A 15,684-nucleotide genomic window follows, 5' to 3' on the forward strand; every position below is an offset into this window, starting at 1 on the left:
GGAGGCTCTTGGTGTGTGGGTTGGAGGAGTGGGGCTGGGCCCAAGGAGATGATTATAATTGATCGGGAGGGGCCAGGGTCCTTGCTGAGAGGACCCAGCCGATACTCGGGCCTCTGTGTTATGGCTGAGGGACGTAAGACACCAAGGAGGAAGTGACTGCCAAGATCTCAGCTGGATGGAAGCATAGTTGGGACCGGAACCAGGTGTGGGGCTCCCACGTAGCTTTGTTCCCCGCTCTCTTTCTGCCTCTACTGATAAGTTATGTGTTGACTGGGAGCATCTAGCTCCAAGTCTCACCCTCCATCTCCTCGTGGGGTCATTTGTGGTGGAAAGGAGAGAAGGAAGAGGAGAGAGAACTTGGGCATCATGGGGACATCTAGATTGGGTCCTCAGATCCTGGCGTCTCATCTGATGTGATGTCTCAGTCTTCTGGGTGTCTCTGGACACCCACAGGCCAGATTTCTCTGAGTGTGGGCCACGCCCACAAGGGGGGAGGACTGCTAGACATGCCAGGCCCTGCCTGGGACCCCTTGGGGCCTGGGAACCTGCATTTTCAACCCATTCCCCATGTGAGTTTTACGTCCACTCAGGTTTGAAAAACTGCTCTGCCCAGGTTTTGTAAGGTGTGACTAGGTGAGGGCCTGGGGCCACTGGGATGAAGTGAGGGGAACCAGCACAGTCTGGGGGCACTCTGAAGGGGATGGACTCAGCTAGGCAGAACGCACTGTTGCCTGCCTGCTGGGGAGAGCACAGCTGTATCCCAGGCCCAGCAGCGGGACAGCCTGGCCTTTGGGTGGTTCCACCCTGGGGTTTCCCTAGAGGTTCCGAGGGCTGATGGCCCCACATCAGATGGAGCAGTTTGCTGTTGTCCTCTTTCATCTCTGATATTCTTCCAGCCTGTCTCTGGCTGAGTGACCTTGGTCGAGGTTGCTTAACCCCCTGGGTCCCAGTTTCCTCATCTGTAAAACGGGCTGATGCTTATACAGCCCTCAGAACCACACCTGGCTCAGAAGTTCCCAAATGGTAGCTGCTACAATTGCTCATAAAGGAAGATAAGTGACTAGCTAATGACCGTAATCATAGTAAGCAGTTGCATGACACAGATATCAAAAAGTTGAGTGGCACTTCCTGTCACCTGGGACCTGAGCTCACTTGATGCCCGTTCTTCACTTGGGCTGGACAGAATAACATACATGTCATTTACAGCCTGCTTCGGGATCCCACTGTGGCTGAAATGTCATTGCTAATCACTCGTGGCCCTCCCTCCCACTGAGCATCCATCACAGAACACTCGCGTCAGCCACTATTGGTTGGCACTGGCACCCAGGTGAAACCCATCAGCTGCCTGGGTCATGTTGCCAGTGCCAGCAGTGTTCTGGGCCCATCCAGTCCACAGGTCCTCTCCAGCTGTGCTTTTTCCCTTTCTCTTCTCCATCCTTCCCTGGGACCTTGCAGATACTTGTTCTTCTCTTTGTTCATCTCTTCTGGTCCTTGCCTTTGTGCCCCACTGGTTTCCTAGACTCCCCTCCTCTCCTCTCTCCTTAACGAGAACTCTGTAAGGTCAAGGGTGGGAGGCAGGCGGGGCCTCAGCAGCATTTTGGTGTGTTTCCCCAAGGGCAGACTGGGGACCATGGAGACGTTTGAGATGATTTTAGGGGTTGCCCCCATGGATCATTCAATCACCCGATGAGAAAGCTTTCTTTTCACATCTCTGTCAATTTTGTTGATTATGTCAGGGAGAAAGAGTCACTGGGTGGTAATATATGCATTTTTAACACCTAACACTGTCCAGTTTTCTTAATGGAACTTTCAGCATGTTCTGCAGCAGCGCTCAGCTTGAATTTAATATTTGCTTTGTTTTCACTATATCTGTTTTACTCTTCATAGCTTTATTGAGATGTAGTTCATGTACCACACAACTCATCCATTGTAAACATGATTTGATGATTTTTAGTTAAATTGTAGAATTGTGCAGTCGTCTGGCCAGGTGCGGTGGCTCACGCCTATAATCCCATCACTTTGGGAGGCCAAGGCGGGCGGATCACAAGGTCAGGAGATTGAGACCATCCTGGCTAACACGGTGAAACCCCGTCTCTACTAAAAATACAAAAAAATTTAGCCGGGCGTGATGGCAGGCGTCTATAGTCCCAGCTACGCGGGAGGCTGAGGCAGGCTGAATTGCTTGAAGCTGAGAGGCGGAGGCTGCAGTGAGCCGAGATTGCACCACTGCAATCCAGCCTGGGTGACAGAGCGAGACTCCGTCTCAAAAAAAAAGGCTGGGCGCGGTGGTTCACGCCTGTAATCCCAGCACTTTGGGAGGCTGAGGCAGGTGGATCACAAGGTCAGGAGATCAAGACCATCCTGGCTAACACCATGAAACCCCATCTCTACCAAAAATACAAAAAATTAGCTGGGTGTGGTGGCGGGCACCTGTAGTCCCAGCTACTCAGGAGGCTGAGGCAGGAGAATGGCGTGAACCCAGGAGGCGGAGGTTGCAGTGAGCCGAGACTGCGCCACTGCACTCCAGCCTGGGCGACAGAGCGAGACTCCGTCTCAAAAAAAAAAAAAAAAAAAAGAATTGTGGCTGGGTGCGGTGGCTCATGCCTGTAATCCCAGCACTTTGGGAGGCCGAGGCGGGCGGATCACGAGGTCAGGAGATCGAGACCATCCTGGCTAACACAGTGAAACCCCATGTCTACTAAAAATACAAAAAATTAGCCGGGCGTGGTGGCGGGCGCTTGTAGTCCCAGCCACTCGGGAGGCTGAGGCAGGAGAATGGCGTGAACCCGGGAGGCGAAGCTTGCAGCGAGCCGAGATCATGCCATTGCACTCCAGCTGGGCGATACGGTGTGACTCTGTCTCCAAAAAAAAAAGGGGACATTGAGGCAACAACAACAAAAAAAAGAATCGTGCAGTCGTCACCACAATTACAGACATTTCCCTTGTAAAAGTTTCCTTCCGTCTGTTTGCAGAGTCCCTACCCCAACCCTCCCCCTCAGCCCATCAGCGATCTGCTTTCTTTTTTCTTTGAGATGGAGTGTTGCTCTGTCACCCAGGCTGCAATGCAGTGGCATGATCTTGGCTCAGTGCAACCTCCGCCTCCTGGGTTTAAGCAATTCTCCTGTTTCAGCCTGCTGAGTAGCTGGGATTACAGGTGCGCACCACCACGCCCGGCTAATTTTTAAATTTTTGGTACAGATGAGGTTTCACCATATTGGCCAGTCTGGTCTCGAGCTCCTGACCTCAGGTGATCTGCCTGCCTTGGCCTCCCAAAGTGCTAGGATTACAGGTGTGAGCCACCATTCCCAGCCTTTTCTGTTTGTTTTGAGACAGTCTCGCTCTGTTGCCCTGGAGTGCAGTGGTGCAATCTTGGCCTACTGCAACCTCTGCCTCCTGGTTTCAAGTGATTCTCCTGCGTCAGCCTCCCAAGTAGCTGGGATTATAGGCACTGGCCACCATGCCAGGCTAATTTTTGTATTTTTAGTAGACACGGGGTTTCACCATGTTGGCAAGGCCGGTTTCGAACTCCTGACCTCAGGTGATCAGCCCACCTCGGCCTCCAAAGTGCTGGGATTACAGGGGTGAGCCACTGCGCCTGGCCTGCTTTCTGTTCATATATTTGTGTGTGTGTGTGTGTGTGTGAAAAGTGTCTATTTGAGTCTTTTGTCCAATTTTCAAAAACTGGATTGTTTATCTTACGGAGTTGTAACAAAGAGTTCTTTATGTGTTCTGGATAGGATTCTCCTGTCAGCCATGTGATTTGCAAATATTTTCTCCCAGTCTGGCTTGTCTTTTAATTTTCTTAATGGTGTTTCTTTTGAAGAGCAAAAGTTTTGAATTTTGACGAAGTCTCATTTATTGCTTTTTAAGTGGATACTGCTTTTGGAGTTATGTTTAAGAAATCTTGGGGCCAGGCGTGGTGGCTCACGCCTGTAATCCCAGCACTTTGGGAGGCCAAGGTGGGCGGATCATGAGGTAAAGAGATTGAGACCATCCTGGCCAACATGGTGAAACCCCATCTCTACTAAAAATACAAAAATTAGCTGGGCGTGGTGGCGCACACCTGTAGTCCCAGCTACTCAGGAGGCTGAGGCAGGAGAATTGTTTGAACCCGGGAGGCTGAGGTTGCAGTGAGCCAAGATCGCACCACTGCACTCCAGCCTGGTGAAAGGGCGAGACACCGTCTCAAAAAAAAAAAAAAATCATACAGGCGGCTGGGTGTGGTGGTTCATGCCTGTCATCTCAGCATTTTGGGAGGCTGAGGTGGGCGGATCACCTGAGGTCATGAGTTCGAGACCAGCCTGGCCAATAAGGTGAAACCTCGTCTCTACTAAAAATACAAAAATGAGCTGGACGCAATGGCGCACGCCGGTAATCCCAGCTACTCAGGAGGCTGAGGCAGGAGAATTGCTTGAACCTGGGAGGTGGAGTTGGGTTGCAGTGAGCCAAGATCAGGCCACTGCACTGCAGCCTGGGCAAACAGAGTGAGACACCATCTCAAAAAAAAAAAAAAAAAAAGCCCAGGTGCAGTGGGTCACGCCTGTAATCCTAGCGCTTTGGGAGACTGAGATGGGTGGATTGCCTGAGCTCAGGAGTTTGAGACCAGCCTGGGCAACATGGTGAAACCCCATGTCTCCTAAAATACAAAAAATTAGTCGGGTGTGGCGGCATGTGCCTGTAGTCCCAGCTAATTGGGAGGCCGAGGCAGAAGAATCGCTGGAACCGGGACGGGGGCAGAGGTTGCAGTGAGCTGAGATCGTGCCACTGCACTCCAGCCTGAGCGACAGAGTGAGACGCCGTCTCAAAAAAAAAAAAAATAGGAAAAGAAATCTTTGCCTAGGTCAAGGTCACAAAGATTTTCTCCTATTTTTTTCTAGCATTTTGTTGTTGTTGTTGTTGGTTTTTTTTTGAGACGGAGTCTCTCTCTGTCACCCAGGCTGGAGTGTAGTGGCGTGATCTTAGCTCACTGCAGCCTCTGCCTGGGTTCCAGCGATTCTTCTACCTCAGCCTACTGAGTAGCTGAGATTACAGGTGTGAGCCACCACGCCCGGCTAATTTTTGGATTTTTTAGTAGAGATGGGGTTTTCACCATATTGGCCAGGCTGATCTCAAACTGACCCTGTGATCTGCCTGCCTTGGCCTCCCAGATTGCTGGGATTACAGGCGTGAGCCGCTGTGCCCAGCCTTTTCTAGAAGTTTTATAGTTTTAGCTCTTACATTTAGGTCTTTGATCCATTTTGATCCATTTAGAGTTAATTCTTTTTTTTTTTTTTTTTTAAATTTTGAGATAGGGTCTTACTCTGTCTTTCAGGCTAGAGTATAGCGGCATGATGTCACTCTAGCCTTGACTTCCTGGCTCAGGTGATTCTCCCACCTCAGCCTCCCAAGTAGCTGGGTTTTCCCAGCTATATGTGTGTACCACTATGCCCAGCAAAGTTTTTGTATTTTTTTGTAGAGACAGGGTTTCACCATGTTGTCCAGGCTGGCCTCAAACTCCTGGACTCAAGCAATCTGCCCACCTTGGCCTTCCAGAGTGCTGGGATTACAGGTGTGAGCCGCTGTACCTGACCAAATTAATTTGTTTTACTTATGGCTTGAGATAAAGATCTAAACCCCCCTTTTTTGTGGATGGAATTCAATCATTTTAGTATCATTTATTGTAGAGACTATCATCTTCCCATCAAATTGCCTTTGCATCTTTGTCAAAAATTAGTTGACCTAAGCCAGGCATTGTGGCTGGATAACAGAGCAAGACCATGTCTCTTAAAAATCAAAACAACAGCGACAAGAACCCCACCAGTTAACAATGAATGTGAGGGTTTATCTTGGGACTCTCCATTCTGTTCCATTGATTTATGTGTGTCCCAGAAGTTCTCAACTGGGGCAGTTTTGCCCCCTCAAGGGACATTTGGCCATGTCTGGAGACATTTGTGATTGTCACAGCTGGGGGCATCTATTGGGTAGAGGCCACAGGACAGTCCCCCACAATTAAGAATAAATGGGCCCAGAATATCCATAGTGCTTAGACTGAGAAATCCTGGTCTGTCCTTAGACCAGCAACACACTGGCTTGTTTACAGTAGTTTGATAGTAAGTTGTGAAATCAGGTAGCATAAGTTCTCCAACTTTGTTCTCTTTCAGAATTGTTTTGGTTATGCTAAGTTCTTTGCATTTCCATATACATTTTATAATTAGCCTGTCAATTATTTCTACAAAAGCAGCCTGCAATTTTGATAAATATTACATTGAATATATAGATCTATGTGGTGAGAATTGCTCTTTACAGTGCTGACTCTGGGAATCCATGAACATGGTATATCTCTACATTAATTTTGATATTTAGCTTCCCAGTTGTTTTTTTTTTTTCAGATAACTTTACCTATTTAAGGGAAGTCATACTTGCCAATCTATTAGTGATATATTGCCTTCCTAATCTAGTAGTGATAAAAAATTTCCTTTTTTTTTTTTTTTTTTTTTTTGAGATGGAGTCTTGCTCTTGTCACCCAGGCTGGAGGGCAATGGCACAATCTTGACTCACTCCAACCTCTGCCTCCCAGGTTCAAGTGATTCTCTCCTGCCTCAGCCTCCTGAGTTGCTGGGACTACAGGTGCATGCCACCACACCCAGCTAATTTTTGTATTTTTAGTAGAGATGGGGTTTCACCATGTTGGCAGGGATGGTCTTGATCTATTGACCTTGTGATCCGCCTACCTCAGCCTCCGAAAGAGCTGGGATTACAGGCATGAGCCACTGTGCCCGGCTATTCTTAATAACAGTTTTGTTGAGATCTAATTCACAGCATGCGAGTCACACTGAGAACATCCAGTCCAGTGGTTTTTTTGTTTGTTTGTTTGTTTTTGAGACGGAGTCTTGCTCTGTCACCCAGGCTGGAGTGCAGTGGCGCGATCTCTGCTCACTGCAAGCTCTGCCTCCTGGGTTCACGCCATTCTCCTGTCTCAGCCTCCTGAGTAGCTGGGACTACAGGCACCCGCCACTACGTCCAGCTAATTTTTTTGTATTTTTAGTGGAGATGTGGTTTCACCGTGTTAGCCAGGATGGTCTCGATCTCCTGACCTCGTGATCCGCCCGTCTCGGCCTCCCAAAGTGCGGGGATTACAGGCATGAGCCACCGTGCCCGGCCCAGTGGTTTTTGGTATACTTGTGTTGTGCAGCCATCACCACTGTCTAATTCCAGAACATCTTCATCACACCAAAAAGAAGCCCAGTGCCCATGAAACAGTCACTCACGGCCAGGCGTGGTGGCTCACATTTGTAATCCCAGCACTTTGGGAGGCCAGGGCAGGCAGATTACTTGAGCTCAGAAGTTTGAGACCACCCTGGGCAACACGGCAAAACCTTGTCTCTAGAAAAAATACAACAATTATCTGGGTGTGGTGGCGTCCACCTTTAGTCCTAGCTACCTGGTGGGCTGAGGTGGGAGGATTGCTTGAGCTCAGGAGGTCGAGGCTGCAGTGAGCTATGATTGCCCCACTGTACTCCAGCCTGGGCAGCAGAGTGAGACTGTGTCTCTAAAGAATAAATTAATAAAATTTGGCCGGGTGCAGTGGCTCACGCCTGTAATCCTAGTACTTTGGGAGGCTGAGGCGGGTGGACCATTTGAGGTCAGGAGTTTGAGAGCAGCCTGGCCAGCATGGTAAAACCCCACCTCTATTAAAAATCCAAAAAATTAGCTGGACGTGGTGGTGGGTGCCCGTAATCCCAGCTACTCAGGAGGCTGAGGCAGGAGAACTGCTTTAAACCAGGAAGCAGAGCTTGCAGTGAGCTGAGATCACGCCACTGCATTCCAGCCTGGGCAACAGTGCCCAGGCTCTATTTATTAAAAAATTAATAAAAATTGGCTGGGTGCCGTGGCTCACACCTGTAATCTCAGCACTTTGGGAGGCCGAGGCGGGTGGATCACCTGAGGTCGGAGGTTTGAGACCAGACTGACCAAGATGGAGAAGCCCCATCTCTACTAAAAATACAAAATGAGCTGGGCGTGGTGGTGCGTGCCTGTAATCCCAGCTACTCGGGAGGCTGAGGCAGGAGAATCACTTGAACCCAGGAGGCAGAGGTTGCAGTGAGCCGAGGTCGTGCCATTGCACTCCAGCCTGGGCAACTAGAGCAAAACTCTGTCTCAAAAAATATATATATCAATAAAAAAAAATTATTATTATTATTGAGACAGAGTCTCACTCTTTCTCCCAGGCCGAACTGCAGTGGTGCTATCTCGGCTCACTGCAAGCTCTGCCTCCCGGGTTCACGCCATTCTCCTACCTCAGCCTCCCGAGTAGCTGGGACTGCACACGCCCGGCTAATTTTTTGTATTATTAGTAGAGACGGGATTTCACCTTGTTAGCCAGGATGGTCTCAATCTCCTGACCTCGTGATAAAAATTTTTTAAAAAGGGCTTGAGTTTCATAGTAGGATGCATTCGAAGGTAAAAGCAATCCTAACAGGCTGTGAAAATTGCAGCTGCCATTGGGGGCAACCCTGTAGGCGTGTGGTGGGAGGAGCACTAGCTCCAGAGTCCTGGGCTGATGGTAGCCCCTGCTGTGCCAGTGACTTCCTCAGTGGCCTTGGCCAGTGTTTTGCTCAATGGGGCCCCAGGTTTCCCTGGCTGAGCCCTGGGGGTCACCTCTGATTCCCTGGACCCCTTTCAGGTCCGGCTGCCAGTCCATGTGAGCCAGCAGGGAGGGACAGGCCCTGGCCCTCGCCCAGCCCAGCTTTTGTTTTTCATGATGCCCGGAAGTTTTCTGGAAAATGTTCTGTATTTCCTGGATGACCCTGAAGTGGTGACCACTCCTGCCTGCCCACCTCCCAGACCCGGTGCTGCCTGGCTCCGACATTGCCTGGCTTTCCCCGCGCCCTTCCACTGTGTCCCGTGAGGCTCTCTAGCTTTGCGCTTTGGGGTCATCTTGTGCAGTGGAGGACGGCGTGGTGTCGTCTGCACCATCCCTGCAGTGCCTGACTTGTGCTCGCTGAACAGCTGTAGAATTACCCGGAGCTCAGCCCTTTGCTGCGCCCTAGGAGGGGCTGGAAGAGGAGCGGCCTGTGTCCCTCTGCTTGTTTGCGGAGAAGCTGACTGGGAGCAGTGTTGGAGGGGGGTCCCTGGATCCTGAGCGAGTGTTCGGTCATTTGCCTTTCCATAGACCTGGGCGAAGAAGCGAGAGGTTTGAGGAGTGACTGAAATCAAGACCTGAGGCCGTTAGAAGAAACACCGTTTTCTCAGTCCTTTCATCCAGCTCGCTGGGGACTTGGGTCCTCTCACGTGGTCTTGGGTATGTGGCCTCAGCGGGGCCTGGCATCCCTGAGGTGGGCAGAAGGTTGCATTGGCTCCCCAGGGCTCAGCACTGGCGCCACTGCTCACATAACTGAAGCTTTCTTCTAACAGGGCTCTCGCCCCGCGGAACAGACGCTCTCTGTGATGCCTCTGAGAGCCCAGACTCCCAGGGAGCCTTCTGGGGAATCGAAAGAAAGAAAAGATTGCTTCAGTGCTTTGGGGAAAAAGTGTGTGTGTACATATACTGCACATAGACATTAAAAATCAGAGGCTGGGGGCTGGCTGCAGGGGCTCACACCTGTAATCCCAGCACTTTGGGAGGCCGAGGCAGGCGGATCACTTGAGGTCAGGAGTTTGAGGCCAGCCTGGCCAACATGGCAAAACCCTGTCTCTACTAAAAATCCAAAAAAAAAAAAGCCAAGTGTGGTGGTGCACACCTGTAATCCCAGCTGCTCGGGTGGCTGAGGTGGGAGAATCTCTTGAAACCAGGAGGTGGAGTTCACAGTGAGCCAAGATTGCACCACTGCACTCCACCCTGGGTGACAGAGTGAGACCCTGTCTCTAAATAAATTAATAAGTCAAATAAAAAATAATAAATTGAGGCTAACATATTCTTTTTTTTTTTTTCTTTTTTAAGAGACAGAGTCTTGCTCTGTCGCCCAGGCTGGAGTGTAGTGGCGTGATCTTAGCTCACTGCAACCTCTGCCTCCTGGGTTCGAGCAATCCTCCTTCAGCCTCTGGAGTAGCTGGGATTACAGGTACCCACTACCACGCCCAGCTAATTTTTCTTTTTTTTGTGTGTATATTTAGTGGAGATGTGGTTTCACCATGTTGGCCAGGCTGGTCTTGAACTCCTGACCTTGTGATCTGCCCGCCTCAGCCTCCAAAAGTGCTGGGATTACAGACGTGACCACCGCGCCCGGCCTCAGCTAACTTTTGTATTTTCTGTTTTTTTTTTTAAGTAGAGACAGGGTTTCACCATGTTGGTCAGGCTGGTCTTGAACTCTTGACCTCAGGTGATCCACCTGCCTCAGCCTCTGCAAGTGCTGGGATTACAGGCATGAGCCACTGGGCCTGGCCAAGGCTAGCATACATTTAGGAAATGTACCGCTCATTAACGTGCAGTTTGATAAATGATCACAAAATGAACATGTTGAGAAAAATAGAGCAGTACCGGCCCCCAGAGGCCCCCTATTGTCCCCTTCTGAACAACCTGCCTCCCTCTTCTTCCCTGGGAACCACCCCCCTGACTTCCTCCCTGGGCGACTTCTGCTTGGGTTTGAGCTTGAAAGAACTGGAAGGAGGCGCTCTTGTTGCTCCACCTCGGGATGAGATGGGATGCAATGGCTGGGCGGGGTCTGTGAGCAGTGAGTGATCTGGCGTCTGCTGTGGGACCTTCCAGCGTCCCAGTGCTGCCCGTGGACGGGCTCCAGGGGAGCTGGGGACATCCTTGTGTCTGGCGGTGGTGCCCTTGAGCCTGATCTCTTTGGGTGCGTTTTTATGCCTGGAGTGGACTTGTTGGGGCTGTTGGGTGCATTCAGCCTTCGTAGATTTTAAACTTTTAGGAGTGAACGAATTTGCATGTCTGCAGGCAAGAACAAGGGTGTTGGTCGCTCTGCATTCATACTGGCACTAGGTAGGGTGAGGGGTGTGTGCTATTTTTAATTTTTTTTCAATTCCACCTTGAATTTCTCATTGTACTTTTCCCTGATGACCAGTGAGGTTGAGCGCCTTTCTCTATGCGAATTGGCCATCTGTTTCTTGTCCTGCTGTTGAAGTGCCTTGTGAAGGCTTTTACACATTAAAACAATTGAGTGGCCAGGCTCAGTGGCTCACACCTGTAATCCCAGCACCTTGGGAGGCCGAGACGGGCAGATCACAAGGTCAGGAGATCGAGACCATCCTGGCTAACATGGTAAAACCCCGTCTCTACTCAAAATACTAACAATTAGCCGGGCACGGTGGCGTGCGCCTGTAGTCCCAGCTACTTGGGAGGCTGAGGCAGGAGAATGGCGTGAACCTGGGAGGTGGAGCTTTCAGTGAGTCAAGATTGCGCCACTGCACTCCAGCCCGGGCGACAGAGCAAGACTCCATCTCAAAAAAAAAAAAAAAAAAAAAAATTGAGTGGCCAGGCTCAGTGGCTCACACCTGTAATTCTAGCACTTTGGGAGGCTGAGGCAGGCGGATCAGCTCAGGTCAGGAGTTGAAGACCAGCCCGGCCAACATGGTGAAACCCCGTCTCTACTAAAAATACAAAAATTAGCTGGGCGTGGTGTTGGGTGCCTGTAATCCTAGCTCCTGGGGAGGCTGAGGCAGGAGAATCCCTTGAACCTGGGAGATGGAGGTTACAGTGAGCCAAGATCGCGCCATTGCACTCCAGCCTGAGCGACAGAGTGAGACTGTCTCAAAGAAAAAAACAAAAAAAAATTGAGTTATCTTTTTTTCTTACTGGTTTATAGGAGCTCTTTCCTAAGTGCTTTTTATTATGGTTTTAATTCTTTCGAAATTGGCCGCCTTAGTGCCGTTTATGGAAGCTAGCCCAGGCAAGAAATGGAGTGTATTGAAGGCTCCAAGGGAAGTCCCAGTAACCTCAGGGGAAACGGACAAGTGGAAGCTGCGGGAACCCAGAGCCTCTGTTCGGCTCCAGCCTCAGCGCCATCCTGCTGTCCTGCAGAGCGCCCCAGCTGCTCTGGCATGTGTGAGGCCATCGCCACCCACTGGGCTGGTCAAAGGCCAAGTGCTGCCGTCGTCCCTGGTCCCATTCCACAGGAGGGTGAATTCGGATGGCCCAGTGTGCTACTGTCCACCTTAGGGCCAACCAGCCCTGTCTGGGGGGTGGGGGCCACCCTGAGGGTGGTGGAGGCTGTTTCCAGAAAAGGGGAGGACACACCCCCAACAAAAAAGGTGACTACAGCTTATGCCCCCTCAGTGCCCCAGCGTCTTTGCTTAGTCAGAGTTGTTCTCAGCTTTGTGTTCCGCACTGGAAGCCAGAGCCCTGTATTTAATATGGTATCACGTTTACATATGGGAGGTCCGAAAGGGACATCTAGCCAGTGTGTTCACACCTGTCGGAGGCTCCTTTGTGTAAATTGGCATTTTTTATCCTCAGGACGTCCTGAGTTTAGGGTGGCCCTCTGATCTCAAGTTTGCAGATAAAGAAATCAAGGTTGGGTATGGTGGCTCCCTGTAATCCCAGCACTTTGGGAGGCCGAGGCGGGTGGATTACGAGGTCAGGAGTTTGAGACCAGCCTGACCAACATGGTGAAACTCCGTCTCTACTAAAAATACAGAAAATTGCTGGGCGTGGTGGCGGGTGCCTGTAATCCCAGCTATTTGGAAGGCTGAGGCAGGAGAATCACCTGAACCCGGGAGGCAGAGGTTGCAGTGAGCCGTGATCGTACCACTGCACTCCAGCCTGGGTGACAGAGCAAGAGTCCATCTCAAAAAAAAATAAATAAATCAAGATCTCAGCCCGTGTTGACTTCCCCAGCTGGGTGGGGGACTGGTAGTAGGCAGGGAAGCATGGTAGGCCCAGGGGGATCAATGCGTGGGTGATACAGCTGGGTGGGACCCCCAGAGCACTCGAAGGCTGTGGGTCTGCCACCCCCTCTGGCCTTCCACCTGGTGGGGGCATCCTGGGACCTGATCTTGTGCAGGTCTGGCCCACCTGGGGTTTATTGGCAATGCAGCAGCTGATTTTGTGAGACTGGTAAGCAGGAACACCTGTCCTGTTAGAACACGAGGAGAATTTTCAGCAGGTGGAATCAGTGAGCTGTTCGGAGCCCTTGTAGACACCTCGTGGCCTTCCCACTCCCCCTTTGTCGGGTGGGAACGATGGCTGAGGCAGCCCAATGAAGTCCACCCCTGGTGTCCCGGGTCCCTGGGCCGCTGTGTTTCTTAGGAGGCAGACATGCTGGGTGTCTTCATTCACATCCTGGCTTACTTCCCATGGCTGAGAATGCAGGCTCTGGAGTCTGCCCAGGGGTCCCAGTGAGAATGTCTCTCACTGGTTGTGTGGCCTGAGCAGGTCACTCAGCCTCACCGGGCCTCAGTTTCCCTGACTGTCAAACACCAGTAACAGCAGCATCTGCTTTCATTCATTAGGTGAGTGTTCATCCAGCTCTTAGGCATGGAGGGTGGAGGTCATGAGAATGCGGGGCCGTGGACAGTTGTGGATGATGCCTACTTTTGGGCTGGGGAGGACAGAGGGAACCAACAGGTACACGAGATAAAGCAGCAGTGACACTATGAGGAGAATGGCAGCGGGAGTGTTGACCACGAGCTGGCAGTTGGCCTGCAGGGTGGTCCAGGCTGGCCTCACCGCGGCATCCCAAGGAGGGAACAGCCCAGGCCGGGAAGGTGGGGCGGGGTGGGCAGGGCATGTGGAATCACTGGTCTGCAGAGCGGGGAGCTTGGCCATGGCCTTCAGGTCAGGGTGCAGCAACCTTCACCATTGGGCATCATTGGGCTGGGGGCATCTGGAAGGTCAGGAGGAAGCCTGGGCTACCTAGGGTGGAACAGGCAGGATAGTTGTCTCCAAGGCCTGCTTATGACTTGGGCATCCTGTCCCCAGATGCACAGCCTTTGCCCCCTCGGTACGGGAGGATGAGGAACGCCTGCCTGTGGATCCACACATGGTCCCCGTGTTGGGGGTGTGGAGGAAAGGCCTTTGTGATGAGATCTGAGCCCGGCCTCTTTCTCTTAGGGGTGTCCCAGGGTTGGTGGGTTTGGAGGCAAATGCTTTTCAAGGGTCCAGATCAGGAACCTCTGACCCGGTGGACCCTGAACTCTGGTCTGATAAACATGGGTCAGACTTCTCCCTGAAAACTGTGAGCGCGGAGTTCAGGCACAGGCAGGCAGGGCAGGTGCTTTCAGGCTTGATAGCAAGGCCCTACTTTACTCATCTGCCCTCCACGCTCCGCAGCTCCGACGGTGTTTGCTGCGGCTCCTCTGCTGCGTTGAGTCCGTCTGTGCACTCAGATGGCCTGTGCTTCGCCTTTCGCCCGCGTTCTTGGGAGGCCTTGCCGCGTCCCGGGCCTCCCGCCCTTCCAAGGTTGGCTTGTTTCAGTGATTCGGAATGTCCCTGTTTTCCTCTCGCAGATGTCTGGTGGCGTTCATTGCACACTGTGTACCACAAGATATTGACAAGGTGCAAGAGACACAAGAGGGGCCCAGAAGGCTTCTTGGCTCACTCTGTGGCCTGTATGGAAGGGACAGGGCTGTCCCCCTCCCCTGGCCATCCCCGAGACAGCCTCTGACCTGTGGCCTTGTGGTTTTGGTTTTTCTCAGATGTAAAGATGACAAACGTATGTATTCTCCTGCCTTGAGGCATGTGTGGAGGGCATTGAGGCTGTTCGGGGAATGCCTCGAGGCCTCCCACGGAAGGGACTTTGCAGTTTTCATTTCTGTGGCTGTTGTCTCCCTGTGCAGGTCACCTGGACACCTGCAAGCCACCCAGAGTCTGAATCCCTCGGGCAGGGAGGCAATGAACTGCTGGGCTCCAGTCCCCCTGGGGGTGACAGTAAACCAGGGGAGAAGGATGCCTTTGTTTTAGCGGTGTTCGAGGACTGCCCTGAGGCCCTGGGTCCTTGAGTGTGTTGGTTCCACATAGCCGGGATTTCCAGGACAACCTTGGGACCCTGTGGCGTCTGTCGGGCTCTGTGAGCCCACAGGAGGATTTTCAGCCATTCTGCTGGGGATGCCCCTTGGGTGTGGCTTTTTGTGTGTGAACAGCGTCCATTGTCACTGGCGATGACACCACTGACTCCTGTCCCCGTGGTCCCCCGGCTGCAGGAGGGGAGGTGCCCAGCACAGAGACTGAGAAACAAGTGGGCTCTGGAGTTGGGGTGTGTGCCCCAGCTCCAGCGCTGATGAGCTTGGGGGCCTTAGCTGAGCTTCGTTTCCTGCATGTTTGAAAGTGGGGGCCTTGTCTGCCCTTCTTTCCTTGGGGCCAGTGGGAAAGGGGGTGAAGGCGTTGACCTCAGCAGGTGTGGAGAGAGAGCCCGGTGGGTGTGGTTCCACCTGTGTTCTTTCACCTCCACAGCTGCCTTCCCACTTCTCACTCACAGTCTCCTTTTCTTTTTCCTCCACCCCCTTGGCAGTGCTGCCTGGTCCTCTTGGTCCTGAGCTGGTGCACATACAAATGTACACAGCTCATGCACGCACACACCACATGTGTGTCATTCTTCTTGAGGCAAAAGAAAAGGCCGGCCCCGCCCCTAACACTTCCCCAGGCTTGGTCCCTTCCTCCTGGCCCATCAGGGACCTAGGGTCTCCTTCCCGTGTTTCTTCTCCATGTGTGGATACCCATGTGTGAGCAATAGGGTTCTTTTTTTTTTTTTTTTTTTGGAGACAGAGTCACGCTGTTGCTTGGGCTGGAGTGCAGTGGCCCAGGGGCCCAAT

The 15,684-nt window shown here is 51.8% G+C and overlaps 1 protein-coding gene across 4 annotated transcripts in view; it reads left to right on the forward strand.

Moving 5' to 3' along the window:
* The window catches only part of MGRN1 (mahogunin ring finger 1), a 65,340-nt gene that overhangs the window by 734 nt on the left and 48,922 nt on the right, over positions 1-15,684 (forward strand). The window lies entirely within an intron of this gene.

Source organism: Pan paniscus, chromosome 18, assembly GCF_029289425.2.
Source record: "Pan paniscus chromosome 18, NHGRI_mPanPan1-v2.0_pri, whole genome shotgun sequence".
NCBI classification, from domain to species: domain Eukaryota; kingdom Metazoa; phylum Chordata; class Mammalia; order Primates; family Hominidae; genus Pan; species Pan paniscus.